The sequence below is a fragment of the Hemicordylus capensis genome, chromosome 10, assembly GCF_027244095.1.
Source record: "Hemicordylus capensis ecotype Gifberg chromosome 10, rHemCap1.1.pri, whole genome shotgun sequence".
NCBI classification, from domain to species: Eukaryota; Metazoa; Chordata; class Lepidosauria; order Squamata; family Cordylidae; genus Hemicordylus; species Hemicordylus capensis.
The window spans coordinates 21,740,611-21,766,506 of NC_069666.1; positions in this window are offsets into that span (position 1 = coordinate 21,740,611).

Sequence of the window (25,896 nt, forward strand, 5' to 3'; positions counted from 1 at the left end):
TGTATGCTGCTAGCCTCAATCTGGATAGGGCAGTGAGGGATGTGCTGTTCCTCCACCTTCGATGAAATGCTGGGAAAACCATCTGGTTGGTTTCTGCCGTCCAGCAGATGCTCACTTCCTCCCGCTTCTACTTTACTTCCTCCCTTGCACATGATCTCAAAATTTGTCCTACCCTAAGAATCATCATGTGAATCAGGCTAATCGGAACATAGGAAGCTGCCATATACTGAGTGAGACCATTGGTCCATCTAGCTCAGTATTGTCTACACTGGTTGGGAGCGGCTTCTTCAAGGTTGCAGGCAGGAGTCTCTCAGCCCTGTCTTGGATATGCTACCAAGGAGGGAACTTGGAACTTGCTGTTTGGAAGCATGAAGGTGCTCTAGGGAATGTACTAAAATGAATGCCAGGGAATGCCCACTGAAAAGCCCAGTTCTTTCCGTATGGCTATGGAAAGCATTGAATTTCTGAATGGCCAACGGCCATTTGGAAATTCTACGCATTCCAGTGGCCCTTTGGAACATATGCAGATCTGTATCTTCTGTATGCAGATCCTCTTCCAGAGTGGCCCCATCCCCTAAGGAAAATATCTTACAGGGATCACACATATCGTCCCGCAAACCAGGGTAAGCCCTGCTTAGCACAGGGGACAATTCATGCATTCTAATCTTTACAGAGTGCATATATCAAATAAATACAGCTGAGATGGGACATATTTACTCCTTTACTGAATATACCTGTGTTAACATAGGAATTGTGGGGTGATATAATTACAGCAACCATACGATATCCTAGCTGTACACTCAGAAATCGGAAAGGTGTGCTTTGAAGGCAGGGGCAGCATTTGGATCTTCCAGAATCAGTGGTTGAACTAGATCCAGCAAAGGAAACCAATTCACTTGGATGGCCTGACGCAGAAAAGGCCACAGCTGGATTCCCTATTAAACTAGGGAGGCTTGACTGCTGTTTGGGAGAAGCAGAACAAATTAACATTGACACTAATCTCATGACGGGTGGGTCTTTGCTAATTTGGGATGAGCCCCTCGGAAGATGAATTTTGGTTTTTAGGGATCTGGGCATTCCAGCAGGAGCCTAGGTGGGGATGACAGATGAAGAAACAAAGAAAAATGGGACTGGAGCGGAATCCAGCATGCATAGTGGAATAATAATCAAAGCAAGGCTCATGTACTGTTATTGATTTATTTACTACATTTATATACAGCCGTTCTGCCAAATCACTTAAGACAGCTCACTGTTTAAAAGCATGGCTTACAATTAAAGGAGACAGGACACAGAGGGAAAATGAAACGGGGAGGGAGGGGAGAATAAATTCAGGGATTGACTCATATGTTACTAGAATGGGGTGGTAGTTTGGGGTAGAGCATCTGTTTCGCATGCAGAAGGTCCCAGGTTAACCCCCAGAATCTCCAGGTTGGGCTAGAAGAATTGCTAGAAGAATGGAGAGTAGGGGTGCACGGACCAGTTTGAGTTCAACTGGCCTGGTTCGACTGGTATGAGCTTGAACCAGACCGCCACTCCAAAAGGGGGTGGGGGTGGTCTGAATTTAAGCCGAACCGGGCTTGGTTAGGATCGAACTGGTTTGGCCCGGTTCGGATGCTTGTAAAGGGGAATCCGGTAAGGATCCCCCTTTATAAGCATAGGGGAGGGGTTTGAAAAAGGGGTGAATGAGCGGGAGGTTACCTTATGTACTGCTGCAGTGCGTGGCTCCACTGTGGCAGCGGGCTGCCGGCGGCTCCCTTTGGCCCCTCTAGTGCTTTCCCTCATCAGCTTGGATTCCCCTTTACAAGCATCTGAACTGGGTCGTGCACAGCCCTACTGGAGAGCTGCTGCCAGTCAGAGTAGACAATACTGAGCCAGATGGACCAATGGTCTGACTCAGTAGACAGAAGCTTTTTGGTGGTAGCTTAGTGGTAAAGCATCCGCTTTGCACGCAGAAAGTGCCGGCTTCAATCTGCTGGCTTCTTCAGGTAGGGTTGAGACAGACTCATGCTTGGAGAGTTCCTGCCAGTCAGTGTAGTGAATACTGAGCTAGATCGACCCATGGTCTGACTCAGTATAAGGCAGCTTCCTAGGTTCCAATGATTTTAGCTGCTCTTTCCCCTCCAAGAGTACTTTTTGGCAACAGATGGGACTGGGCTCTATTGCAGAGTCTTCCACAGATGCAGCCCCTGTACGTCTCTGACGCTGCTCAGAATGTCCCTTCTTGCTCTTCTTCTTCCTCTTCTGATAATATCATAAAACGGCTGAATTATTCTGTTCTCCTCATTCCAACAAGCAGGCCTAACTTTGACTTCCCCTTGTGATTGCTAATGAAAAGCCTTTATTTAAAACATTCCACATTAATAATAATAAATTAATAATAATGATAATAATTAAAAATCATTAACAAATCATTAATAAATCAATGTTAATAACTCATTAATAATTAATAAACGTTATTTCTTAGATGCCCCATAACAAATGGGGCAGCTCACAGCAGAGGATTAAAACATACAATAAAAACACATAGCACATAGAATCATAACAGACAAAAACGGCAAAAAGAAAATACAAACGACAATACAAAACAGTTTAAAAACTCATTTTAAAATTAGTTAAAAATAAAATAAAATCTGAAAATTAAAAGGTAAAAGGCCTGGGTGAACAAAAAGGTCTTTCTGCTCCAGTGTCAACTGCCCCCAAGGCTATGAAGTGCTGGCATGCAAATATTTGGAGTGAAATGCTCTTAAATATGACCCATGACAGGATGCATTCCCACGACAGGAAACGACATGTTGACAACCACCCAGATCTGTCCATCAGCCATGAGAAGAACCTGCACTGAGGTTTCATGAAGAAGTCTTGCTGTGAAATTATAATAATAATAAATAATAAATAAATATTGTTCCATTAATAATTAAATAATAAAATAAAATAAAATAATAATAATAATAATAAAAATAAAATTGACATGGAATTTATTGTTAAATTTGTATACCACCTTTCATTAAAACAATCTCACAGGAAAAATTAAAACAAGACAACAACAACAACAACAAAAACAATAAATATTTATACACATATTTTTATACCGCCCAAAACACAAGTTCTCTGGGCTTTAATTACACAATTAAAATATGAAGATAGAATATAAAAACATAGATCTGACTAAAAAGATTTAGAACACAAGCACAATATAACCATACAAAAATTGACACACCTTTCAATCATATCCCAACATCACATGGCTATGAAGAGGGGAAAATCTCATGTGCTTGATGGGATAGAGTTGTTCTGAAGAGGGACTGCCAAACTGATTTCAGGAATGCTAAATACACCCATTGTGGCCTGGCAGCTGCTGTGCTGTCTTGGATTGTGTCTGCTGTTATACAGAATTATGTTCCTTTTGTGGGATCATTATGTTGCATGAATAGAACCCCACAGAGCAATTTTCCCCAGCCTTACTCGTCCATTCAAGGCCCTGGAAATCCCTTTCAAACAAAAACAATTGAGAAAATAAACGTATTCCAGTGTGCATCTAACAAAACAATCCTTCTCCTTATCCCAAGGATACAGAAATAAATTCATTTCACTATCAGTTGCACAGTGGGAAATAAATGGAGTGATTTAAATAAAAATGGGCCTTTCCTCCCTACCAAGGTAGTTTACATGACAGTTGTGAACAATAGACTATGGGATGGAATCATGTTAGCATGTAGGATCCTTTGACCAATTCCAGATTCTTGATAGGATTTCTTTGAGGTGACTTTAGGCCTATAGACCAGAGGGAATTCGGTTCATTTTCTGAACTAATAAAAACATACAAATTGGCTCTAAAACTGGCTTCCTTAACAGAGAGTCAGAAGGTAGATATATAATGCTGATTTTTAAAAAAAGGGAGCCGGGAAATTACAGGCCAGTTAGCTTAACATCTGATCCTGGTCAATTTATGGAAAGCATAATTAAATTCAGAATAGTTTAATAAACAGAAGAACAAGCTTGCTGAGGAAGAATCAGCATGGCTTCTGCACAGGGAAGTCCTGCTTCACTAATATTGTAGGATGCATTGAAAATGTTAATAAGTATGTGAACATGGGAGCAGAACTGGTCTTGTGGTAGCAAGCACAACTTGTCCCCTTAGCTAAGCAGGCTCTGCCCTGGTTGCATATGAAAGGGAGACTAGAAGTGCAAACACTGTAAGATATTCCCCTTAGGGGGTGGAACCACTCTGGGAAGAGCATCTAGGCTCCAAGTTCCCTCCCTGGCATCTCCAAGAGAAGGCTGAGAGAGATTCCTGCCTGCAATCTTGGAAAAGGCACCGCCAGTCTGTGTAGACAATACTGAGCTAGATGGACCAATGGTCTGACTCAGTATATGGCAGCTTCCTATGTTCCTAACAGCGGTTCAGGGGCGGAGCCACTCTTGGGCGAACGCGTTCAAAGAACTCAGGCCACCAATGAAATGCACTGCTGGAGCCCCCGTTGCATGTGATGTCACAGACAAAGGGAGCATGGTCCGACTGCCAGAAGGCCTGCCCCTGTCCTCCCCCTCTCATTTCCAGGCAGCGCTTATTTGCCTTCTTCTCCCTCCAGTGCGGGAGAGGAGGGGAAATAAACACTGTCAGTGTGCAGATCCTGCCTGAAATGAGCGGGGGGGGGGGGGACCTCGCTCGGGGCTCTGTGGAGCCCAAGCCACACCCCCGAGTGCATGATGTCACACTAGTGGGGCATCACTGGCAGGGCTGCCGGGCAGAACACAGGCTTCCATTCGACTGGCTCCAATGGACATTGGACAATCCAATGGACATTAAGGCTGTTCTCATGCCCAGCCTAAGACAGGTTAGGGAAGCCCAGCCTGGATCAGGCTGCATAAGAGATCCTGGTGGGGTGGTGACACCTAACCCAGCTTTTAGCTGAGGTTAAGGGAGTAGTTCCTTCTAGGGATGTGCACAGAACCGGCGGGTAATAGAACCCACACCCAACGTTAAGGGCAGGGGAGGGTGTACTTACCCCGCTGCCGCATTTCCCTTCCCTTGAGTTAAAAACTGGTCCAGCGGGGTGGCAGCATGCATCCCTGCTACTGCGTCCACTCCTCAGCCTGGAAGTACACATGAACTGGTGGCAGAGAGGTATATTGCCACCCTGCTGGACTGGTCTTTAAGTGAGAGCCAGTGGGGGGAATGTGGCCCAGGGTGGTGGTGGTAAGTGCACCCTCCCCTGCCCTTAAAGTGATCCCCCTGCATTCAGACCCTTCAAATCGCCTGGTGTTTGAGCCTGTTTGGAGGCCTGTAAAAGGGCCTCCAAACAGGTTCGTGCACATCCCTAGTTGCTCCCTTAATCTGGGCTTCCTGCTTGTTTGTAAGCATGCATCGTCCCGGCCTCCAGAGCTGCACGCTGCACCACACAGCACTGCTCATCTGAGAGTGCGATTCAGAAACATGCGCTCCCTCCGCTGGGGGTAAGGTGAGTTTAACCAGCCTCCCCCACACCTGCCCACTGCCCCGCCCACCAGGTTGTGTGAACCATCTCATTATATACCTGAACTTCTACAACCTTTTTGTGGAAGACCCCTCACCAAAACTCCCGAATAAACATAGTAGTTATGGGATAAGTTCATTTACTGGTTCAGCAAGTGGTTAGAGAACAGGAGGCAGAAGCTAGGAGTAAAAGGAGAGTTGTCACAATGGAGGGAAGTGGGGTCACCCAAAGATCTGCATTTGTTAACCAGGCCCACTTTCAATAATCATGACATCCAGGGCCTTTTTAAGACTCTGAGAGGTGCAGGGGAAGAATATTCATTTCGAGCCCTCCTTCCTTCTCTTTGTCTAATAGACTGCACAGTTTTATGCACACACATTGGATCATAACATTCATGCAATTACACATGAGTGCTCTTGTGCAAGTGCAAAAACCGTACCAGGTTGCATGACAGTGTGGCTATTATATACAAAGACTGCACTGTTGCACAACCCAGAAAGTTCAGAGACTCTAACTACTACATCACATTGCCTATCAAATTATTTATTCAGATTTTAAATGACTATATTCGCATGTAACACAAAACCGGAGGTCCCTTCACCTCTGGTTTCTGAAAATGTACATCCAAATCCGGGCAACCAGAGTTTAGCGGGAAAATGGACCCACTGTTTCCCTCCCTGGACCCCAATTTGTGTCTTAGTTATGAATTACGTTTTGCTGCCTGTACCTCCTCCTTGGTGGTGCCAGCGTTATATTCGAACACTGGCACCGCAGTCTCCCCCGCCCCCCACAACTGGAGTTGAGGGAAGAAGCTCCTCCTTCACTTCAGCTGCTATCGGCTGCTGGGGCTGTCCTTCAGTAAAGAAGGATGCCCTGGCAATACAAATACAAATACAAAAAATATTTATATACCACTTTTCAACGAAAGATTCCCAAAGTGGTTTACATGGAAATAAAGTAACTAAGTAAGTAAATAAATAAAATAGCTTAAATGGCTCCATGTCCCCAAAGGGCTCACAATCCAAAAAAGAAGCACAAGTTAGACACCAGCAACAGCCACTGAAGGGATGCTGTGTTGGGGATGGAGAGGGGCAGTTGCTCTCCCCCTACTGAATACAAGCGAATCACCATGAAAAAGATGCCTCTTTGCTTAGTTAGCAGGGTTAGGGTTAGGGTTAAGTTTAACCCTAATAGCAACCAGTTCCCCCTCCTCTTTGCAGTCAGCGAGACTGCCGTAAGGGAGCTTTCAGTTTCATCCAAATGCAGACAGGAAAGTGGGATGAGGGGGAATGCAGAACCGCGGGACCATTGGTCCGTATTATGCCCAAAGGCGGCCAATGTATGAGACAGAAAAGTTAAGGGATTCTCTAGATCTGTGTGGCTTGGCATAATTTTAGTGAAATGCAGCTTGACAGCAGTTATACGGAAATGAAAAGAACAGATGTCTCATCCCTGCAAGCAATCCTGGCCCCCAACCCATAATGCATGCTACATATTTACTGACTGACTGGCAAAAGGTAGTTTGGCATAACACTTTTTTAAAACCCTCCTGGACTGAATAATCAAAGACTTTAAATAATTGCTGCAGCTGCGATGGATGTCAACAACACAGCTAATTACTCCAGAGATTAAAACTACTCTTTAGGTTTTTAAAAAGCTGCAAATTAGTTAATTATTTACTTCGCTAACCTCTCTAACCTTGTTATGCCTTTAAATGAATGGAAATATTGATCTTCGAGTAGAAGGCTGGGTTTAATTAGGGTTTCAAAAGTTCTCTTACCTATTTCGCCCTCTGATTAAAACAGATAAGCGTTTGGCTTTTGCTTACATTTTAAACTAGAAAACTTAGAGGGTCAGAGCATGTATGGCTGGGGGAAACCAGCAATCAGGAAGCTTCTTGCATTCTGCTGAACTCCTCTTATTTGCTGTGGTAGGGGAAGCTCAGCCCAGTCATAGGAACAGCTGTGCTGGATCAGGGCCAAGGCCTATCTGGCCCAGCATCCCAGTTCCCACAGTGGCCCACCAGATGGCTCTGGGAAGCCCACAGGCAAGAGGTGAGGACATGCCCCCTCACCTGCTGTTGCTCCCCTATAACTGGTATACAGAGGCATCTTGCTGTAAATATGGAGATAGCCCATAGCCAGCAGGACTAGAAGCCATTGAGAAATGTTACCAGAACTCCAGAGATGCTGGCTAGCCACCTCGATTATGCATAAAAAGATTTCATGCTTTTTAAAGTGGGGAATTAGCTTGACTAGAGGGAGTAGTTTGGCTTCAGTATCAATGTGAGCAAGTTTTGCGTTTTGGAAATGATGATGAGGCAGAAATGCAGTATAACAGTTTTATTTAGGGTGAATGGGGGTAAAGGTAAAGTGTGTCGTCGAGTTGATGTCAACTCCTGGCAACCACAGAGCCCTGTGGTTGTCTTTGGTAGGAGGGCTTTTACCATTGCATCCTCCCACGCAGAATGAGATTATGCCTTTCAGCATCTTCCTATATCACTGCTGTCCAAAATAGGTGTTTCTCATAGTCTAGGAAACATACCAGTGGGGATTTGAATCAGCAACCTCTGGCTTGATAGTCAAACTAGTACAGGAAGGCAAGTGCATAGTTAGGCAAGGCAATAAGTCTCAATTAATATTCTAAGCAAGAATATAGCTGGTGATAGCGTAGCTTAATGTCCTAATTATAGATTGATTGGCTTGGCTAAAGTACTTGACTGAAGCCTGGCTTAAGGCTTGCCATGGAAAATGCTTGAAAGTGGGGAGGAAGGAAAAGGGGGAGAGGAGACTCAGAGAGGCAAGAGGTTAGTTTACATATCCTTGGTTTTGCGTTTTGGAAATGTGCATTTGTTGCACTTGCATTTGTTGCACTTGCAGTTCTCCTCAAGGAAAATGGGCAGAAAGATGGGGAAAGCACAGCGAGGAGCAAAGGCCTATAACTCACCAGTATGAGACTCTGTAGGATAGTGATCCAAACAGATTCTGAAGCCATGTGCTTTGGCCAGAGGTCCTTATACTTCGAAATGTGCCTTGAGGTGGTTTACAAGCCATTCTACACACCCTGAAGGTGGCAGATTCCATGAAAGACAAGAGTGGATTGCTACTTGGTTGTAATCAGCTCGAGAGGATCTTTCCTGCCAAAGGCAAGAGAAAGCTATGTAAATGCACCTGGATGTGTGTGAATGAAGAATTGCTAGGCTGCCCATCCAAGAAAAGGATGGCTTTAGGTGGACAGATCAGATACCTCCAATTCTGATACACTCATCTCTCTGAGTCATTGCCAGCAAGATTGTTAATTCAAAGATGGGTTAGGAAATGCACCACTTATCTGTGCGGCTCTCAAGGAGTACTTGGCTGTTATCTCTCATGGAAGGGAGTACAGGAGGAGCTTGTTAATTGCAGGTCCAGCACTCATGGTTTCGTGTATCCGCGGTTGGGTAATAGGCACCCAACCTTGGTATACATGATTAATAACTGGTGGGTGGAGGGGGAGAAGGGTTAAACACATGGGTCAGGGGTGGCCGGATATAACCTTGGAGGTCATTTCCAGCTGCCATTTTGAGTTTGCCAATGATCAGGAGCAATTTTACAGCTTATTTTAAATTTTTAAAAACTGAAAAAACTGTGATTTCCGTCCAATTCTTTCCTTTGGGGGGGGGCATTGCTGGAACATGGGGGACCCACGGAGCATGGTAGGACACTTTATTTTGTGCTTTTTCATTGATTTTAGCCTGTTTTAGTTCATTTCCATCTCCATTGGAACCTAACCCCCTAGATACCCATTGCCTCAATGCCTTGGTATTCGCGGTTCCAGTTTCTGTGACAGTAGCCAAGAATGAAACCCTCGCAAATACCCTAACCCTGCTTTACCTTTGAATTAAGGTCTGCTTGCTTGGCTCAGTACCTTCTCTTTGGAAAGAGAGGGGTGGGGCTGTCCTATCGAATCTTTGCTATTCTGACCTTAGGGTGTGTTGCTCCACGTTTTGCTCATGCTGAGTGACCAGCTGTGAGTCTTGCCAAATATAGACAGGTGAAAAGTTCATGGTCCCATGAACTGAAGCATCTAAAATTGAGACTGTAATCCCACAGTCCTATGCATATAGAATAGTGATGTGCATGGAACCGGCCAGCCCGGTTCGGTTCAAGTCCAGATTGGACTTGAACCTGACTGGGCCAGTTCGGTCCTGCACCCCCTTGAACCCCCCCAGCTTGGTTTGGTCTGGGGGGGTTTGCGGACCTTTTTTAGTAATAAATAAATAAATAAATAAATAATCTTTACTCCCTTCTGGGGAGTTACGGGATGCAGTGGTGGTGGAGTCCGCGGAGGTTCCCCCTCACCCGCCTGGCTCTCTATGTAGCCTCCTCTGGCTGGTTCATCTGGCTCTTTGCTCATTCAGGCATTCTTCAGCCGGTTTTTGGCCTTCATCCGGCAGCCTGGCGGCCATTTTCACCTGGCCTGGTGGCCATATTAAAGGCCGGCGGGGGAAAGGGGAACCTCAGTGGACCCCCTGCTGCCTTCAGCAACTCACCAGAGGGTAGTTAAGGTTGTTGTTGTCTTTTTTTTAAAAAATAACAAACTAAAAAAGGTCCACGAATCCTGAGGTGTTAGGTCTGGGATTGGACTGAACAGGGGGTGGTTTGGTTCAACCCAAGGAGAGGAGAGCTGGTCTTATGGTAGCAAGCATGACTTGCCCCCATAGCTAAGCAGGGTCTGCCCTGGTTGCATACGAAAGGGAGACTAGAAGTGTGAGCACTGTAAGATATTCTCCCTTAGGGGATGGAGCTGCTCTGGGAAGAGCAGAAGGTTTCAAGTTCCCTCCCTGGCAGCATCTCCAAGGTAGGGCTGAGAGAGATTCCTGCCTGCAACCGTGGAGAAGCCACTGCCAGTCTGTGAAGACAATACTGAGCTAGATAGACCAATGGTCTGACTCAGTATATTGCAGTTTCCTATGTTCCTGTTTCCTACGTTCCTATGACCCCAAGCCGTCGAACCAAACTGGCTTGACGTCGAACTTGCTCAACAGCAAGCCAGTTTGCAAACCCCTAATATAGAGGGCTGCTTTTCTACACTACCTTGAAACACAGCTTGTCTGGTAACAGAGACTTGTCCTCCATGGATTTGTCTAAGCCCCTTTTAAAGCCACCCAAGCTGGTGGTCAAGGGTAACTTGTCTTCAGACTACCAAAAACATTCTTGGTCAGAATGGCTGAAGGTCACGGATCATGGGAGCTGTAGTACAAAAATAAATCCTTGTATCTTGTTAGTCCTATATCCAGCCCTATGCACACATTATGTTCAACACATGTACAGTCTATGTACAGTGTACACACATACACATACACTTTTCTGTGAGCCTGTACAGTCATTATGTTTAAAGCATGCACAGTAATAGACCAGTTCTATCTGTTCCCTGCATTCTTAAACTTCTTCAATACTCTTCTTAAATAAATGTACACACACACACACACACACACACACACACACACACGTACAAGCTCCTGTTTATACAGTGTAATGTATGAAGAGGGATCTTAACCAATTCTGGGATGTGATGGGCTGGATGAAGGTGAACAGGTTGGAATTAAATCCAGGCAAAGCAGAGGAGATATTGGCCAGGAGATGGCAATCCCAGTTATTATTCGTCAGTTTATTCTGGATGGGGTTGCACTCACCTTGAAGGATCATGTTCAATTATGCCCCCATTTTTTGATTGTGTGGCCTTGTGGTAGCAAGCATGAACTGTCTCCTTTGCTAAGCTGGGTCAACCCTGGTTTGCATTTGAATGGGAGACACGTGTGAGCACTGTAAGATATTCTCCTCAGGGGATGAGGAAGACCACCTGCATGCTTGCATGAAGAAGGTTCCAAATTCCCTTCCTGGCAGCATCTCCAAGATAGGGCAGAGAGAGATTCCTGCCTGCAGCCTTGGAGAATCCGCTGCCAGTCTGCGTAGACAATACTAAGCTAGATGGACTGACTCCGTATAAGGCAGCTTCCTATGTTCCTATGTCAGATAAAAATAAGGTCAGAGGCGGTGAGCTTGATTGAGAGTCAAGCCCCAGCTGGGTAGGACCAGCACGCCCTACCCTGATTCTATGTTTAGCTTCTGAATGAGGTAGACAGGAAAATCATCTAACTTTTGGGGGCCTTGACTGACAATCAAGCTCCCTGCCTCTGGCCTTGTCTTTATCGAACACACAATCAAAAATAGACAGCCTGCCCAGCTACCAAATTAATGCCGTCTGTGTGAACTGCCCTACTTTGATGCCAAATATGGCCACAGAGTCCAGAGTCTTGGTAGGTTTCTCTTGACAGCTCCCTGCATCCAGGGCTACCAGGCTAAGTGTCAAGGAGGACACCGGAGATGCCAACAGGGACTATGTAGGCATGAAGCACATGTGCAGGGTAGTCCATGTCAGAATCTGCTGGTGGGCATCTGGCTGTCATTCTCCAGCCTGGAAAACAATGAGGGGATTCTCACGATCTGGCAAAAACGGGCTAAGGGAGCCTGGCCTGCTTTTGCCCGATCATCTGCTACCATGGGAGTTGCGTGGCTCCCAGCAGCAGACCCTCCGAATTCCCTCTCCCCATAGACAAGGTTAGTGGAGCGAGCACTCCGCTAACCCCGTCTTTTCGATCGTTTGTTGCCGCGGTGTGACTCTGCGCCACGGCAACACATGAGGAGACCCCCGACGGGAGGCTGAAACCAGCCTCCCAGCCCTGGGGGTCTCTCCTAGTGCGGGGTATCCTGGAACCTCCGAGGGCTGCGTGGCCCCCAATCACCCCAGCCCCACCAGCTCCATGACGGAGCCGGCAGTCCTGTGGGCGGCCAATCCGGTTGTCCAGGGCTGCTTTCCTGCTCATCGGCGGGAAGAGCGGGCTAAGCCTGCTCTCCCCACAAACCCCTTCCCAGCGAGTCTCACTGATCATGAGACTCGCCTCAATGTGTTCAGCTTGCTATTTACAGATGTGGCTTTAATTTCTGGCAGGCCCAAGCAAACAGCGCTGCGAAATAAGGGTGATCCATAAGTTCAACGGATGTCGACATTTTTATTTTTTATTTTGAAGGCTCGAGGCTAATCAATTTAATTCTCTGCTTGGCAACTGAAATGCCTTTCCTGATGGGCTGCTCCCCTCGTGCCCTCCCCGGCACTTTTCATTTACGCTGCCGATGTTCCTTGTCAGCATCTTGGATCTCCTTCCCTCAGCCGATTCTGAAAACACCTGCTCTCGGAGAAGCACAGGGTAGTGATGCAGCTGCCTTTTGATTTCCCCAAGTAATAGCAGCTCTTCCTAAGGAGGGCACCAAAGGAGGAACAGACGTCTCTGGTTCGCGGTGGCTCCTTTCTCTCCCCTTCCACCCTGGCATGAATGAGAACTGTGCTGCCTGCAGGCTGGCCACGGGGGGAGATCGTTTTGGCCAGAAGTGGGCCTCACTCTAGCAGCTGATACAGTGCTTAAAAGAGTGCCCTTCATAAATATCTGTCACTTGACCGAGACTAATAAGTTTACTGTGTTTACAAAGGGAAATTGGATTCTGATGGTCCCACTTTTCCAAAAGTGTTCCATTTTAGGATGTCCTTGAGTCATGCGTTGCACCCAATCTCTCTCTCCTTCCTCACCCCACTCTTGCATAGAATCGTTGCATCTCTCAGATGCAATCCAAGGCTCTTCTGTTCAAGAGGACAGTTAGGGATTAGCAGATTTTTCCAAATCTGCACCCAGAATGTTCTAAATTCCCTCCCTGGCAGCATCTCCAGATAGGGCTGAGAGAGACTCCCGTCTGCCACCTTGGAGAAGCCGCTGCCAGTTCTGGGTAGATAACACTGTGCATGATGGGCCAATGGTCTGACTCGGTATATGGCAGTTTCCTATGTTCCTTTTATGTTCCTATTATTTGCTGCATACAGCTCTACCTAACAAATAGCCAGCCTGCAGACAGCATGGCTCTCGTTAATGCCAGGATGATATGGGAAAGAGAGGAGCAACCAGGGCCACCAGGAAACTTTGTCGTCCCCCCGCTGCCCCTGCTAACCGAGCAAAGAAGCACCTTTCAAAGTGGTGATTCTCTTATATTTAGCAGGGGGAGAGCAACCGGCCCCCTCCGACCCCAACACAGCATCCCTCCAGTGGCTGTTGTTGGTGTCTGTCTGATGTTTCTTTTAAGAATGTGAGCTTTTTGGGACAGGGAATCATCACCACATTTATTTTTCATTTTTCTATGTAAACTGCTTTGAAGACTTGGGCTGAAAAGCAGCATATAAATAGTAGTAGTAGTAGCAGCAGCTATTATTTCTCAGGATTCAGGCATTGCTCCTGCCCCGTGTTTCTGGAAGGCAAATGGGGCAAAGAGATTTTTCACGCACCAAACTCATGAGCAGTTCCATCTGAATTATTGCCCTTCCTCCGGCAGACCAGCGACTATGATCAAAACGAGATGTTAAGTCTGTGTTGTTGTTGTTTTTAAAATGCTAATAGCAGCTGGATTTGGTTTGTCCTTAAATACTCAGGCGGTTTCTGCCCTGATTGCAAAGTGAAGGAGAGCCCACACCACCCAGTGGTGATCCTTGTGTTTTAAATTTTTAATCAGATCTGTTTTATATTTTTAGCGTCATATTTTAATTGCGTCTTTTTTACAATCTTGTTTTTAAATTTTGCTGTAAACCGCCGTGGGATTGTTTCAATGAAAGAACAATTTAATGAACTTGTTACATATAAATGCAACAATAAATAAATAAATAAACAAATTCCTGCTTGCAGACGAGTGAAAACCAGGAGTCTGCTGGGTGAATGATCCTGGATAAGCAGTGAGTTAGCCCCATTCTTGATCAGGGGAACCTTCTCCTAGATTCCCCCCCCACACACACACTTTTATAGGACCAAATCAGTAGCAGCTTGAAGACTCCCTCTGTGTGGTGAAACACGCTCCATTTCCCAACCCATTTCTGGTGTGCTGTCCAAATGGAATAGCTTTGTAAATCCAAGCAATAAAATGTCCCCGCAATTGCCCAAATAATGGAATGGAGAAAGGCAAGTTTAAAATGATTATGGTGCTAAAAAAAGAAAGAAAGATGGGGAGCCTTGTGGAGTGTGAGTGGGAAAATGGGCAGGAGAGTGATTCCCTGACCCCTGTGGGAGAATGAAATGTATTATTATTTTTAATGGAAATTCAAAAAAGGGACTTCTGCAGATGCATCGAGCCGAGAATGAGCAGGGGAACTGCTAATTCTGTTTCACAAAGCTGGTGGAAGTCAAGCCAGCTTTCTCCTCATACAAGGCACATGCACAGAGATCCTCTCGCTAGGGAAAAAGGAGGACGGGGGGAGCTCTCTAGGTGTGCAGACTGGAGGTATCGGATTTTATTCCCAGCTCTTATTCTGAGGATTGGATGAGGTGGGCTGCTTTGGAATAATGGCTGTGTGCTAATTCCAGAATGGTGTCCTAACTTTCCCTTCCAAGTTGCCCTAAAATGTTCTGGGTTATTTTTGTCAATCAATTCTGGGGAAAGAGACATGTCAGGGGACCTTACATAGGAACATAGGAAGCTGCCCTACTGAGTCAGACCATTGGTCCATTTAGCTCAGTATTTTCTACACAGACTGGCAGTGGCTTCTCCAAGGTTACATGCAGGAGTCTCTCCCAGCCCTATCTGGAGAGGAAAGCTGGTCCTGTGGTAGCAAGCATGACTTGTCCCCTTAGCTAAGCAGGGCCCATCCTGGTTGCTTATGAATGGGAGACTAGAAGTGTGAGCACTGGAAGAGATTCCCCTCAGGGGATGGAGCCACTCTGGGAAGAGCATAAGGTATCAAGTTCCCTTCCTGGCATCTCCAAGATAGGGCTGAGAGAGATTCCTGCCTACAACCTTGGAGAAGCTGCTGCCAGTCTGTGAAGACAATACTGAGCTAGATAGACCAATGGTCTGACTCAGTATATGGCAACTTCCTATGTTCCTATGAGAAGCCAAGGAGGAAACCTGGGACCTTCTGCATGCAAAGCAGATGCTCTAGGGAATGTTCTAAGATGAATACCAGGGAAAGTCTACTGAAAAGCCCTGGTTCCTTCCAAATGACCATGGAATGCATTGAATTTTCAGGGACGTGGTGACACCCTGTCATGCATGCTTGGATGCTGACTTCGTGCAGTGGCTGGTCTTCCTGAAGGCCTACCTCCCCCTGCTAGGCTATCCGGAGCTGGCCATGGAGTCACCCCCACCCACTGCAATACCCCTGGCCACTCTCCCCACCTTGGCCAACCCCCCAAACCAGCTCTGTCACAATTTATTAGTTAGTGCTGCCGACCTGTACGCACACCAGCACCATGGCCAATGATGAGATAATGGACTGGTGCTCTGAGTCATGTGTCAGGCTGTCAGCTGGGGCCCAGAATAAATCAGAGGTCATGGTGTTATCCAGATGCAGGCAGGCAGGCAGAGATGTACGATGGAGAAAAATAGAAGAAAGAAGAGTTCTTCTCATGGTAACAGTATAAGCTTTGTTTCTTGTTAGACCATTGGTCCATCAGGCCATGACTGCTCTGTCCTGTCTCTCTGTGGCAGGCAGGATAGCAGGATGGCAGGATGGTAGGATGATAGGAAGGTAGGTTTTTTCTTTCTTTCCCGCCTCAGCACTGAGTATGTATAATATACTTGCCTTGCTATTGCTGGTATAACTATCTGGTTTTTCTGGATTTCAGATTGACAAAGACAGAACTTGGGTTTCTTCCTTGTGCTGTGGTTTGTTTTGTTTGTGAGATAGTGTTGTGGTGAGAAATGGACAGTGGCAGCTCAACACTCTCTCTCTCTCTCTCTCCCCCCGCCCCCCTCCTCTCTCTCTGTAATATTTTCTGGGGGATTGCTGAGATGAGCACCAAGTCTGGCCTTGAGACTAACTTGTGGTTCACTCACTGCTCTGGTCTGCTCTGCAATCTGCATTCTGCATTCTGAATTCTTCATTGCAAGGTATACTCAGTCAAAATGTGGCTGAAGACATTGCTGGAGTTGAATTGACTATGCTTTCTGCTACTAAAGGTGCTGTTGTGCTGTGGCAGCTGTTGAAATGCAGAAGCTGTGTTGTAACTGTGTGTGTGAGAGCAACTTGTGCCAATGATGTTACTGCAGCACATGCACTGTGGCTGGCAGTGGATTCTGGGTCAGTGATTCTTTTTTGAGCATCTTCGGACTGTCTTTGAAATGTGTGTTCTGTGTTGGGAGGGACATAGATTCCCTTTTACTGTGTGCTTGCAGTGTTGAAGGGCTGCAAAATTGTGTACTTGCTTATTCTGGCCATAGGGATCAACGAGGAACTCAAAACACCCCATTGTTCCCCATGGGTAGCTCCTAGGGATACCAAAGTGGGGTGTGGTATGGCATGATGGGTCCTATCTATCTATCTATCTATCTATCTATCTATCTATTCATTTATTTATAGACTGCTCCATCCAAAGGCTCTCGGCAGTGCACAACAAGTTTAAAAAGACATAAAACAATCACCATTTAAAACACATGGCTTAAAACAATATAAAAACAACATTAAACAATTCAAAAACAATTAAAACCAATTAAAATACTTTTAAAAAAAATTTAAAACCTTGGAAGGTCAGGCCAAACAAGTAAGTTTTTAGGGCTCTCTTAAATGCCAACAGTGAACCTAAACTGATGATATCTGCTGGGAGTGCATTCCATAGGCCAAAAGCAGCTACAAAGAAGGCCTGGTTCCGAGTCACCACCAGATGTACTGGTGGTAACTGGAGACAAGCCTCTCCAGATGACCTCAACGTGCAATAGGGATCATATAGAAGAAGGTGCTCTCTAAGGTAGCCTGGACCTAAGCTGTTCAGGGCTTTAAAGGTAATAACCAGCGCTTTGTATTTTGCCTGGAAACATATTGGTTGGTAGCCAGTGCTGCTGTCAGGAATAATATGGTCTCTCCAGGTTACCCCAGAGACCAGTCTGGCTGAGGCATTTTGAACTAACTGAAGTTTCTGAACTATGTACAAAGGCAGCCCCATGTAGAGCACATTGCAGTAGTCAAGATGGAGGTTACCAGCTGATACACCACTGTTTTGAGATCATTCTCTTCAAGGAATGGACACAGCTGTCGAATCAGCCTAGGTTGACGGAAAGCGTTCCTGACCATAGCCTCCACGTGAGATACCAGGTTAAGGCCTTGATCCAAGAGCACTCCCAAGCTGCGTATCTGGTCCTTCCATGGGAGTATAACCCCATCCAGCACAGGAAGATCTAATTCATCCTTCAAATTCTGATCCCCCACAATTTGCACCTCCGTCTTGCTTGTATACAGCTTCAATTTGTTATCCCTCATCCAGCCCATTACCACCCATAGGCAGGCATTTAGGGAATGAATGCCCTTTCAGGATGATGATGAAATAGATCATCATCAGGAAATGGATGATGAAATAGATTTGGGTATCACCTGCCTGAGAGACAGGAGTGGAACCACTGCAAAGCAGTGCCTCCTATCCCCAACTCCCCCAGGTGATCCAGAAGGATACCATGGTTCAGAAGGATACCTACCACCCAACCCACAAAAGAAATGGGCAAGCAGATGATTTAAGCTTTTTTTTTTTTTAAACACCTTTCCCCATAGGATCCTATGGGGTCTTTCTTTTTTCTTTTTTTTTTAAGTTGCCTGCTTGCCTATTTCCTTTGTGGGTTGGGTGGTAGGTAGGTATCATGCCCTACCACATAACCCACTTTGATGTCCCTAGGAGCAACTCATGGGGAACAATGAGTTCCCCATTCTTCCATATGACTGAAACTCTCAAAATGAACTTGAAACATTTTGAGTGTTTTTATGAATCATTTCGAGGATTTTAGGTTTCATTTTGAGCTCGAAATGAAACCCAAAATCAGTTCTGTGCACACCTCTAGTACTGACTGCCAAAATGTGTGGGCATTGCTCATGGACTATTTCACTTGATAAAGATGTCACAGTTCACACAGTAACAAAATTTGGCACAAATTAGAAATCTGTCAATAAAAAAAATTAAAATGTCATTTCGGAGTTATTCTATAGGAAAATTAAATTAGACATTCCCAACCTTGGGTCCCCAGATGTTAGATTACAAATCCCATAACCTTCAGCCACAATGGCTGAAGGGTGATGGGAGATGTAGTCCAAAAAAATCTGGGGACTAGAAAGTTGGGAACCCTTGCCTTATGGAAAGAGTTATACTGATGCAGCCCTTTCTCAAAAAGCTGGGATGGAATAGCATAGAATATGTTGCCTTCAGACAATCTAGGTTTGGAGGACCAGGTTTTCAGTTTTTTGATCCTGTCATTCTGAGCATCTGTATTGTCTGAGAACGGAAAGGGAGAGAGGGATCGTGGCTGCACACAGCCCAGCAGAAGCCTAATTGACACTGACAAGTGCAGCCCAACACGGAAGTGATTAAATTGGGAAGTCTGATTAAAACCTTCAACAATCCCAGAAATCCCTTGGGCTCTGAGCCTCCCGTGGAACCACAGGAAGCTTTTCAGAGTCTCCACCCACTCTGAACAATTAGCAGCTCTTGTCACTAATTGATTCTGCTGGTGCTCACAGGACAATTAGAATTTAAATTGCCTTCTGCAAAGGTCATGAAAACATGATAGGAGCTGAATCTATTAGAAAGGATCATGCCAGAGTCCCCCCTTTCTCTCTCTCCATTTAAGTTCAAAGATTTGTTATGTTTCGGTTCCAGGCAACACATTCCTTGATTCTTTTTTTCAGCCAACTCTGTTGAGAAGGGGAGGACCTGAACTGTACCCATCATCATCATCATCATCATCATCATCATCATCATCTCCTCCTTTCCTCCTTCTTTTCTTTTCCGCCTCCTCTCCTCTCCCTCCTCTCCTCCACCTCCTTTCCACCTTCCCCCCTTCCCCCTCCTCCTTCCTCCTTTCCCTCAGCTCCTCTCCTCCTCTTCCTACTTTGCTCCTCCTCCTTTCCTACCCCTCCCCTCCTTTCCCTCCTTTCCTCCTCCTCCTTTACTTCTCTTCCTCCTTTCCTCCCCTTTCCCCTTCCTTTGTTCCTCCTCCTTTGTTCCTCCTGCTCCTTTTCTCCTTTCCTCCTTTCTTTCTCCTCCTCCTCTCACTCCTTCTCCCTTCTTTCCCCCTCCTCTTTATTTCCTTCTCCTTTCCTCCTCATCCTCATGTTCCCTCTCCTCCTCTCCTCCTGTTTCTCCTTTCCTCCTCTCCTTTCCCCTCCCCCTCCTCTTCCTCCTTTCCCCCTCCTCCTCTTCCCCCTCCTTTCCTCCTCCTCCTCTCCCGCCTCTCTTGCTTTCCCCCTCCTTTGCTCCTCCCCTCCCTTCCTCCTCCTGCTCCTTTCCCCTCCTGGTCTTTTCCTCCTCTTCCTTTTTTCTGCCTCCTTTCCCCCTCCCCTGCTCCTCCTCCTCTCCTTTCCTCCTCTCCTTTTCTCTCCTCCTTTCCTCCCCCCTCCTCTTCCTCCTTTCCTCCTCCCTCCTCATCCTTTCCCCTCCTTTTCTCCTTTCCCTCCTTTCCTCCTCCTCTCTCCCTCCTTTGGTCCTCCTCCTTTCTCCCTCCTTTGGTCCTCTCCCTCCTCCTTTTCCCCAACTCTTCCTTTATCCCTCCTTTGGTCTTCCTCCTTTACCCCCTTTCCTCCTCCTCCTTTCTCCCTCCTTTGCTTCCCTTCCTCCTTTCCTCCTCCTGCTCCTTCCCCCTCCTGCTCCTTTCCTCCTTCTCCTTTCTCCCTCTTCCTCTTTTCTGCCTCCTTTCCTCCTCCTCTTCCTTTCCTCCTTCCTGCCTTCCTTTCCTCCTCCTGCACTATCTCCTCACAAGATCTTCCTTGCAATTGGACTTCTTGGTATGCCACTTATTGAAATTGATTTTGCACTCTAGGCCTGGGATTTTCCATCACCGAGTTTAATGTTGGAGATAATAGGAATTATGTCCCCCTCCGACATAAATCTCCTGGTGGTTTGTGTGCAGATGGCTGGGTGGACAGTAAGTCGAGGTGAAATTGCTTTGGTGATTGTCTCTGTATAAAAGGTAATGTTGTTAGAAGGCTTTATAAGAGGCGTTCGACTTGGGTGCACAAATTCTCAACTATTAGAGATTAAAAGGAAAACCTACCAAGCGCAGTAGCAAGCTTTTCTCTTTGCTGCCACCTGGAAACAAAGATACTTTTTGAGCTGTATGCCAAACATATTATCATGCTGCACCACTGTTAATTTGTAAAGTGTTTAACAGGCTGCTTCTGGGCAGCAAGAGTGGCTGAGATTCACACCCCATCTTTAAGGAAGGCCAATTTGGCAAGGGTGCTGATTGTAGTATGCAAATTGGATGTTTGTAGGCGCTCCTACATATTCAGCAGAAGAAGAGTGTAGAGTTTGAGACTGTACCATGTTGAGCAGCAGGGGAAAAGAAGCAATAGTTTAGAATCTCTCCCGTTAAATCAAGCTCCTACATGAAGGAAATCAATTAGGAAGGGGGTTATGCTAAATCTTTCTCATGTTCTGGTTTACCACAGGGATTTTTAACAACAGCATCAATTACCCTCTCCCACAGAACGGGAGAGGAGAATTGGAACCAGCATCCTGTTACACACAGTGGCCCACCAGAGACCGCTGGGGAAACCCCCTGCAACTGGTATTGAGAGGCATTGTGCCTCTGAGGCTGGAGGTGGCCTATAGCCACCAGACCAGTAGCCGTTGAAAGCCCCGTCCTCCATGAATTTGTCTAAGCCCCTTATAAAGCCATCCAAGCTAGTGGCCATCACCACATCACATAGTAAAAAAAACCCCATAGATTGATTATGCGCTGTATGTAAAAGTACTTCCTTTTGTCGGTCCTAAATTTCCCAACCTTCAGTTTCATGGGACGACCCCCGGTTCTAGAGTTGTGAGAGAGGCAGAAACATTTCTCTCTGTTCACTCTCTCCACTTCTCATATAATTTTATACACCTTGATCATGTCTGCCCTTAGTCGTCCCCTTTTCCAACTAAAGAGCCCTAGATGCTGTAGCCTTGCCTCATAAGGAAGTTGTTCCAGGACCCTGATCATCTCGATTTCCCTCTTCTGCACCTTTCCCAATTCTACAATACCCTTCTTAAGATATGGTGACCGTATGCAGTACTCCAGGTGTGGCTGCACCATGGTTTTGTATAAGGGCATTATCCTATTAGCAATTTTATTTTCAACCCCCTTCCTAATGACCCCTAGCATGGAATTTGCCTCTTTTACCACTGCCACACACTGAGTCGACACTTTCAATGAGCTGTTGACCATAACCCCAAGATCTCTCTCCTGGTCAGTCATGAAAAGCTCAGATCCCATCAGTGTATATGTGAAGTTGGGGTTTTTTGCCCCAATATGCATCACTTGCCCCGATATGCATCACTTCTTGTGGTATCAAGTAGGAATGATCCCCTTTGCTAAGCACGATCCACCCTGGTTTGCATTTGAGTGGGAGAATACATGTGAGCATGATAAGATATTCCCTTTAGGGGATGGGGCCGCTCTGGGAAGAGCATCTGCATCCTTGTGTGCAGAAGGTTCCAAGTTCCCTCCCTAGTATCTCCAGATAGAGACTTCTGCCTGTAACCTTGGAGAGGTCACTGCCAGTCTGTGTAGACAACACTGAGCTAGATGGACCAATGATATGACTCGGTATAAGGCTGTTTCCTATGTCCCACCCACACCTGTGCTAGAGCCCTGAATTCTGCCTCCGAATTCTGCTTCATGTGTACAATGCCTCTTGGTTCTGATTAACCGATTAGGTGGCAGATGAATGTGCTGGTTATCCATTGCATAGCTATCTTACATGGCTGAGGGCTGGGGTATCTGTTGGACCTCATTCACCTATTTGAATTGGCCAGGGGTCTCTGTTCTACATCTCAGGGCCTGCTTGTGGCCCCACCATTGACTAAGCACCAGTTGCTGGGGATTAGAGAGAAGGCCTTTTTGGTGGTGGCCCCCTGGCTTTAGAATGGCCTCCCTGAGCTTTCCCCTCCCAGAGAATGCCCTCCCAGGGCCCTCCCTCTCTCTGGGTCAAAAGAAAAAGAAAAAGAAAAGAAAGCCCATCTTTTAAGAGGCTTTAAAACTTGTTATTCATTGTTCTAGTAAGTTTCAAAGCTGCACATCTGATGTTAACTGGGTCTAAATTTTAACCAAATTTTATTAATTCTGACCTGTTTTATTGTCTTTGTGAGCTTCGTACTGAAGGGGTGGGATATAACTATTTTAAATAAAATCAATCAATCAATCAATTAAAAAAATTGCATGGACCCTGCTGGACACCTCTAGGACTGCCCCCCCTGGTGTGGCTAGGGGAGAGGGAGCCCGTGTTCGCCTCTCTCTCCAGAGGCCCCTTGGAGTGAGGGAGGTAATGAAGAAAACAGGGAAGTGTGGAGCTGGGGGACCCTCAGGAGCTCGGGGGGGGGGGGCGGGTTCTTTGAACCCATTTGCTGAATTATAGCGATGCTCTTGACCGGCCCCATTCATGAAGCAGGGTGAAGTGGGTTGTTTCAGGCTGCAGATTGTCTCAGAGGCTGCACGACAGCCCACGCAGCACCCTGGTGAAGGATGGTGAATTGGCATCACACTGCTCCTCCCTTGCTTCTTAATAGGAAAATAAGAAGAAGAAGAAGGAGAAGAGATCTGAAAGAAGGAAGCAGTTGGGGATGTGATCATAAGAGTAAGAACAGAAGAGAAAGGGCAGGAAAGGAGGTTGCTATTTCAGGCCCCATGGGTCTAGGAACAGAGGAAGCTGCCTGTGACCGAGTCAGACCATTGGCCCATCTAGCTCAGTATTGTCTGCACAGACTGGCAGCGGTTTCTCCAAGGTTGCAGGTAAGAGTCTCTCTCAGCCCTATCTTGGAGATGCTGCCAGGGAGGGAACTTGGAACCTTCTGCATGCAAGCATGCAGGTCCTCTTCCCAGAGGAGCCTCATCCCCTATGAAGAATATCTTACATTGCTCACACATGTTTGCAGGGTGGACCCTGCTTAGCAAAGGGGACAGTTCATACCTGCCGGGGGCATAGCTAAGGGAAAGGGGGCCCGTGTTTGCCCCTCTTCCCAATAGCCCTTCAGAGTGAGGGAGATAATGAAGAAAGGAGGGAGAGGTAGTGTTGGAGGGCCCACAGGAGCTGAGGACCCCGGGTTCTTTGAACCCATCTGCTCTCTTATAGCTACATCCCTGATACCTGATACCATAAGACCAGCTCTCCACCCTAGGAAGCTGCCTTATACTGAGTCAGACTATTGGCTCATCTAGCTCAGTATTGTCTACCCAGACTGGCAACATCTTCTCCAAGGTTACAGTCAGGAATCTCTCTCAGCCTATGTAGAGATGCTAAGGAGGAAATATGCCAGTGCTCTTCTCAGAGCAGCCCCATTCCTTGGGGGGAACATCTTCCAGTGCTCATATGTAGTCTCCCATCCAAATGCAAACCAAGGCAGACCCTGCTTAGCAAAAGGTATAATTTGAGCTTGCTACCACAAGACCAGCTCTCCTCACCTGTAACATTTGAAGAGGATGCCTACTCCTGTAGACCGATGGCTTACAACACTTTGCCTACCCAAGTGCTCAGGTCAGCATCTGAGATTCTTTTCTGGGTCCCCACCCCTTCAAAAGTGTGGTGGGTGGGCAGGAACATGAGACACAGACTTTCGTCATGGCCCCACAATCAGAGAATACCCCCCCCCGAGATGGTCACCCCTTCTGTTTCCTTCCAGCAAACAGAAAGAACTGGATTATTTAGGAAGGTCTTTGAGGCAAGCTAATATTAAAGTAATTCTTCCACAAGATAGCCAGTTGGTGCTTTCTCTTTTGTCATGACTGGTTTATCGATCTTTCTAATGTTCTTGTTTTTAATACTTTGATAAACCACCTTGGGTGTCCTTTGGGGTGAAAAGGTGGGGTATTAGTTATTCTAAATATAATATAGAAATGGTGGACCCATGCTAGCGAGCTGCCTGACCAGTCCCAGCATCCAGGCATGTGTATATCAAACATCTCTGTGTTTCCCAAAATTTCCCCCCACTTCAAATGTTATAGTGTTTGTCAGCAGACATGTGATGGATGATTGGCAAATTTGTCTGCTATGGAAAGCGTAGATCGGTTCTAGCTAATGGCTGTCAAATGGAGTTATAATAACAGCTTTGATTTACCCCTCTGGAAATATAAATCATGAAAGAGGAAAAAGACAACTGGAGTTTGCAGTATTTGTGGGCCCAAACAGGTATGATTTAGGGCATCCATGATCAGATCTCAGTGATTTTTGCTTTCTTTGAGGCAGTCACGAGGGATTTCGCACTGGTGGGGGGCATATTTAACCCATTCAGCCAGATTATTTTTCTGCTCTGAATCATCCCGCCAGAAGCTGTTATTTGAGGAAAAGCTACATATTGTGCCTGCATTCCCCTCCCTCCACAGTGGGGCTCACAGCAACTTTGATGTGCATGTGTTTTGTCTGCAGTGAAGGTCTTTAGCTGAGCCTGGGTTTCAGTGAGGCAGGGGACTAGGTGGAGGCAAGAGTCCTGGAAGAGATTCAGACCTTGGACAGCTCCGAGGAGAGAGTAAGAGGAATCAGCATCTCTGACAGCTCAAAGCTGGAGAGGTTATGCTGCAGTACCATCAGAGCAAGTAAGATGTTGTTCCAGCAGAGGTCTGGAGTTGACTGCAGGCTTGTGTGGTTTGCTAGCTAGTGAGGGACGTTGGCCTCACTCTCACTCTGGAGATGCTATGCTACTGTGGCCTAAAGGGATCTTGCTCTATTTTGCAGACATCGGTAGGGGTTTTTCTTTACTTAACTTCCTGGGACACTGGGGAGAGCAGACTGGTATCCTTGGGTCATGAAGAGAGTGCTAAATCTGGCTTCTCAGCACTTCTGGTGCATGGAGTTCTAATGGAATGGGGGCTTCCAGAATTAGGACTTCCCACTTCCACTCTGCCCCTAAGACTTCTCCATCATCTTCAATTTTTTGGGAGGAGGGGGGATTGTTGACTCCAGGAAGATGACTATGTGTGTCTGTGGTTTAAATAGGGAAAATGGTGTAGGAGAAAGGGTTAAACCATTACTTCCCAGGACCACTATCAGATCAGAATTAGAGTCCCTTACAGGTACTTTCTGGTTGGGGAAAAACACACCCCCTGTATCATGTCTGTTTTGGCCATAATAATCAGGACTCTGTGTTGAAAAGCTGAATTATTTGGTATAGTATCTTACAGAACTACTCCTCATTTCTACTATATATTTTAAATCAAAAACAATGTGTTTGCTTTTAAATGGGTGCAGGATATTGTGAAGTAAACTGGTAAACCCGGCAGAGGTGTGACTTGGTATGACCCATGACAGGGCCTTCTCAGTGGTGGCTCCTGTACTTTGGCTTTTCCTTCCCCTTGAGGTTTTCCAGACCCCTGCTTTGTTGTCCTTTCACAGACAAATTAAGACTTTG